Raw genomic sequence first — 5858 nt, forward strand, 5'->3', positions numbered from 1 at the left:
AAATGTTTTCTAAAAGGTCATAAACTGTCAGATTTATCAACACAAACAAAACCAGGCACCCAGGGCCAGAATTGGACTTTTCAACATACTTTCCACTGAAATGCCACCCCTTGCTTCCACCAAACACACGTGTGGAGAGGAGGAGGAGGGGCGGGGGGAGCCCTGCTACGACTGGCAAAGCAAACTGAATAGCTTTTCTTAAGTGGTCATTTAGGCTTTTAGCTCCCCCACTGGCTACTGGTGAAGATGAACATGTTGCCATCGTGATAACCTGCATGCCACAGATCAATGAAGGCTGATGGTAGTATACGCTTGCGCACATACACACACACATGCACACGCACTCTCTCTTTACATTACAGCCTTTAGTTTACTTGCGGACCAAAAGGTGTTCAGTGATCACGGACATGTTACCCTTTGGTATGGCAGCAGGGAATACCCACAGAGATGAGTGAATTTCGCAGTGTGACTTATATGTAAATTCAATGATAGATCCAGGGAAATCCCCCATTGTCATATGTTTAGCAAACATTATCCATTATAAATATATAAACCCCAAAGCCGCCAACCCAAAGTAAACCCTTTTCCTTCTTGGCACTGTATTTATTCTTTCTATTGCTAACATATTGATTTTGTGTCAGGCACGTGTTGTTTATGGAATGGCATTAAAAACTGCTCCAACTGAAACTACTTTGCAGACGGCACATTCAACAGTGCAAGACCAAGACTGCGCAGCACGTGCTTACTACAGCCTTTACAAATCAGATTGAAAAGCACACTTAACGGTATAAACGGTATACCGGTATAAACAATGCGACGGTTATTATTGTTCAATTAAGTGGTTCACGGTATCTTTATAAAGGTATACCGTTACATCCCTAGTGTCCACCCACTTTTCCGTGTCCACAAATCTCCCAGGCTTTACAACCCTCTTAACGGAGACGTTGCTGCAGACACAAACCACAGAGTAAAATGATCTGCCAATGATTTTGTAGTGAGTGATGATCATGGACATTAATTCACAAATCCATATCCCCTAAAGGAGCACTTTAATGTAATGTGTAATGTGAATATTGGATAGGTGGCTTAAGACAGACACCCAATGTTACAACATGTTTTTAAAATCAGGCCCTCCATGCTCTTAGCATGACTTAGTGAATACCAGAGGCCATTAACAGCATGTACTGCAGTAAAAATCAAACTATTGGGGAAGAACTGAAGGTATCCCCTTACCTGGCACAGTGTCTATTGTGTGTGGCCCCAGCCCATGCAGAAGCATTAAAAAGCCCTCTTTCCTGTATAGAGGAACAGGGCGTGCAGCGGGCTGTTGGAGTGAGAGCTCTGTGTGTTTTCGGTGACAGCCCAACCCAGCAAGCCAGTGCACTGTGTGACAAGGGTCCACAGTCTGTGACTAAGGAGGTAGAAAGGTATCTTTGACAATTAACCAACATGCCCCGAGCGGCAGGGGCATTACCAACTCAGGTAATGGCCTGGGGCCTTCGTTAAGGCCCTCGATTCGCTCAGGCCTATAACAAGAGTCGGTAAAACTCCTACCGCCAGGGGCATATAGCAATTAGTTCCCCGGCCCGCAAGATCTGCGTGACCGGAGCACTAAAAGCATTTTTGTCCCGAAACGCAGCAGCGTTTCGGGACAGAAAAACATACCTGAATCTCCGGCGGGGGACGAAGGTGGCCTCCAGCCGTGTGGAGGCTCGGAGCGGGATGGCCCCGCTTCGAGCCTCTTCATTGGCTGAGAGACTGCCACTCCCCCCGCCGGGTACAAAGGCATGAATCCAGGGTTTCACGGTTGGGTAATGCCCCGGTGAGGACCAATCAGAATGGTCCTTTCATTCTGATTGTGCCTCGCCGGGTACTAATGTTGTATAAAACACAGGAGAACAGCGCTGTACCTCCCCAAAGTAATGGGGTGGTGGAAAGTGTTAATCGCTGCCTGATGGATGTGGTGCAAATGGCGAGTGCAAGTGATGTGGACAAGAAAGAGGCGATCCATTAAAGAGTGAGTTGATTGCACCAATCTCCACACAAGGTCATGGGCGTCTGGGACTGATGGGTGCTGGGACACGAGGCTGAGGCTTGCCATGCAGGGGCTTTTTTGAAATATACGTTGTGGAATCTTCAACGGTGGTCAAAGTGCATGTGAGACATTGCTCAAATATGTGTACGAGGAGGAGGTGTGTGCTTTTGTCATTGCTTGAGATCATTTGGCTCCCTCATTCCTAGTCCTTCCTAGAAGGGTGTCAAATGTAGAGTCCCGACTTTATAGGGTTTTCTATGTCCACAAAATAACAAAGGGCTGTGCTCCCATGTAAAAATAAAAGTTCCCTTCCTCTTTGAGGGTGCCCGAGCACCACCAAACCGCAGTGGTTGCACCACTGCAGCTGGTTTCAATCTCGGCTCCTGTGCTAGTGGGCTCAATCCAACCAAAACACATGGTCCAGGATAATGCAATTCCCTAAACTGCAGGCCTCTTGTTGCCCCACACCTGTGAGTAGAATGCATCAGCCCACCCATTAGCCAAAACCTGCATTAGCATCACGTAAAGTAGGGCTGCGAGGGCTCCCCATATACAGGAACTGCCCTGTTCAGCCTCCCGTTCCCCTATACCTGCATCCCCTATCCCACATTATATAAAGCTTCTTCTACATTTTTTTTGCAGATGTTTATGCTATCGTCAAGAACTTATTTTTGAAGTCCCACGTCTAAGTGCTTGCATCTTACTTTCACCAATAGACTTCATGTACTCACACAATATCTTCTTCTATTGATTTTATCCTAATTGATTTGAAAAAGAACAAGCATTGGCAATGCCAACAGTTTGGGCTTTTGTGTCAGCAAAGTCACTTGTGGTATGAGTGGGCATCTAACAGCAGTGCTTGGCAAATGCCTAATACTTGTACACAAGCCAAAACTGGTGGCTTTTCCAATGTTTATCTTGACCAGGACTTCAGTGAAGGACACACATAGTGCTTAAAAATCGAGTGGCTGTGCACGAACCTGGTTACAGCATTTTGATTACACCAATAGAGCATTGGCAGCCACAACATCTATTTCTCAGCTGTGTGCCTACAATCTGTGGCAGCTGGCGTAGGCTGGGGTAGGCTGGCGTAGGCTGGTGTAGGCTGCTGAGGCTAGCGTGTTTTGGAAGCATTCTGGCCGTTCTGCGGCTGAATGGGACAGAACCTCAACTGAGTATGCAGTATTAAAGGACCTAAAGACCCTGGGTTCCGGAGTGGTGAGGTTCCATGAGGCTGAGTGGAATTTATAATGGAGGTCGCTTTGGATACTTCTCTGTTTCGAACCTTACTGGTTGCCCACACACGTGCATGTGCAGTTGCTTCACCGAGATATTCTAAAAGAAGGAATCAGGATATGTGAATAAGGGTCAGGCGCTACTGACTTATTATCTCACTGATGTCTGACAGACAGCATCTTCCAGGTGCTATATTGTTAACAGCAAGGCCTCGTAGGACAGTCCTTGGTGTTTTCTTCCCTGTCCTCCGCCCCCTTTTTTGTCTTGTGGCGCCTTGAAACACCATTTTCTGTCCAGGCGCTTTTTAAATACCCAATACATGCATAAATAAATAGCTATGTTCCCATGACACCATGAACCCAGCAAATCATTGGATTAGTGATGCACAAATGCAGGGGCTAAAAAGACCCTGTTGTTGTAAACACACCAATGCAAGTGTTGTGTTGCGAAGGAGCTTTCAATAAATACAAAGTTGAAATGTTGTGGCAAAGGTTTCCTATGATTAATTCATGGATGTAATTTCACCAAAATGCCAGGGTGTAGCGAAGTGACATCACACGCCGCTTGAGCTCTGATGACATCACAGGATGTGATGTAATTTGACCCCACCCAGAATTGAATCACAGGAAGCGATGGAACACGACATTTCACCCCTCGACAAAACAGGAAGTGGCATCACATAGTATTGTTTCTAAGCACACTATGAAAAATATGGTTACGATATCACTGTAAAGGGATATACGTTTCAAACAAGAACGGATCCCCATATGTATCGTTAATATCGGTGTGTATAGGCCCTAAGTACTAAGTCACTGGGAATGCAAGGCCAAACAATAATGATGGTTATTATGTAGCACTTATTTTTAAGCGATTCATATAAAACAAATACACATACAATATTATCCAACCTGTGTTGGTACTCAATTTTCAACCTCAGCAGGATGAAAGGGTGAGTTGACCTTGCTGGGAGTCGAACCTGCAAGCTGCAGGTCACACACACATTGCAGCAGCGAGCACGCAACCTATGACCCTCAATTTAAAAAAAAAATTAAAAAATGTTTAAACACTTTTTGGGGGAGATTTTCTTAGGGGTAGCAAGGAGGACCACAGGGGTAGCAAGAGAGACCTCGGTGGTCGTCGCCAATGTCATGTAAAGACACATTTTTGAGACCGATTCATGGAATATTTTGCACGGTCGAAAGTGACTGCAAGTTTGCACTGCTGAAAAGTGACTTTGCACTGGTACTGCCGACCCAAAGCCTGATTCATGGAACATGCACTTTACACATTTCCATGAATCAGGGTTTGTGTTGGCAGTGCAAAGTCACTTTTCAGCAGTGCAAAGTCTGCAGAAGTATATTTACATGATGCCTGCAACTGCATACAGTGGCAGAGACACAATGCACCGTGCACAACACAGACATATTCTGTGGGGGTGGGGGGTCAATGCAATTATATCCCCCCCACTTAAAATTGTGGGGTGGAATTTTCCCCCTGTCCCCCCCATGTCCTACGCCCATGTCCTTCTGTCTTTGGAAGGATGAGTACCGTTCTGATTGGCAGTCGTCAGCCGTGCTGCATATGAGGGGGTGGTGTAATTTACTAATACTGGAAATTGACTGGCTGACAGGTTGGTCAGTCAGTATCAGGGGAGCCACCTCAATGTCACTCACGTCATGAAGGAGAACATTGAAGACAGTTGGCAAAGGCGCTGCTCTCTGACATACACAATGAGCCAATCACGCCAACTCTAAACGTGGGGCATGTTTCGGCTGTTTTTGGAGCTAACTAAAGACTTCCTCTGCACCATCATGTACGTGTCCTTCTACTCTGGCGCCTGGAATGAAGTGAATCCAGTCTTTCCCAGCCAGATTCAGTCGCCTTCACACCCTGCTGGCTATCCTGTGTCTGGAGGAGGACACGTAGAGGGTTGGGGGGGGGGGGGGGATTGGGCAGGAGAAAGACTTTGCACTATGGCAAAAACTGTCTTGCTGGAGTTACGTGTATACACTAGACCCAAACCCTGCACCCCCCAAGTTGAGAAAGCTCTCTGCTACTAAATGACACTCAGGGCAGAGAGCTTTCTCAACTGGGAGGAGGGGGGGTTACAGCACTCTTTGCATATCTCTGCTCTGTATGCATAGTGACACAGCATTTGTATGCATGCAGCTAAGCAATGATATGCAACAACTTCTCACGGACTGCATCTAAAAGTCATCCTTTGCTCAACAACACAAGCTTTGACAACAGAACAGTCCAAACCTCTCTCTCTCTCTATATATATATATATATATATATATAATGCTTTGCACACATTTTACTGTGAGTGTGACTATTTTGACAGCGGAAATGAGCCCCATACCCAGTGTGCATTGCATGCTCAGACGGAATGCACGTTGGAATTACTAGCACAGACAAGTTTGATAAATTGGTGGTCATTCTTATGTTCCCCAAATGCACTTTGTTTGTATGCAAATCAGCCAGCATGCATAATTCGAAACGTAGCTCCACCCCCAGTCCCGCCCACACCCTTGACAATCTGCCCCCTCCCACGACGGGGAGGTGGAAGGCGTTCCCCCAGTAAATG

The sequence above is a fragment of the Ambystoma mexicanum genome, chromosome 8, assembly GCF_040938575.1.
Source record: "Ambystoma mexicanum isolate Mex_15411 chromosome 8, UKY_AmexF1_1, whole genome shotgun sequence".
In the NCBI taxonomy this organism is placed as follows: domain Eukaryota; kingdom Metazoa; phylum Chordata; class Amphibia; order Caudata; family Ambystomatidae; genus Ambystoma; species Ambystoma mexicanum.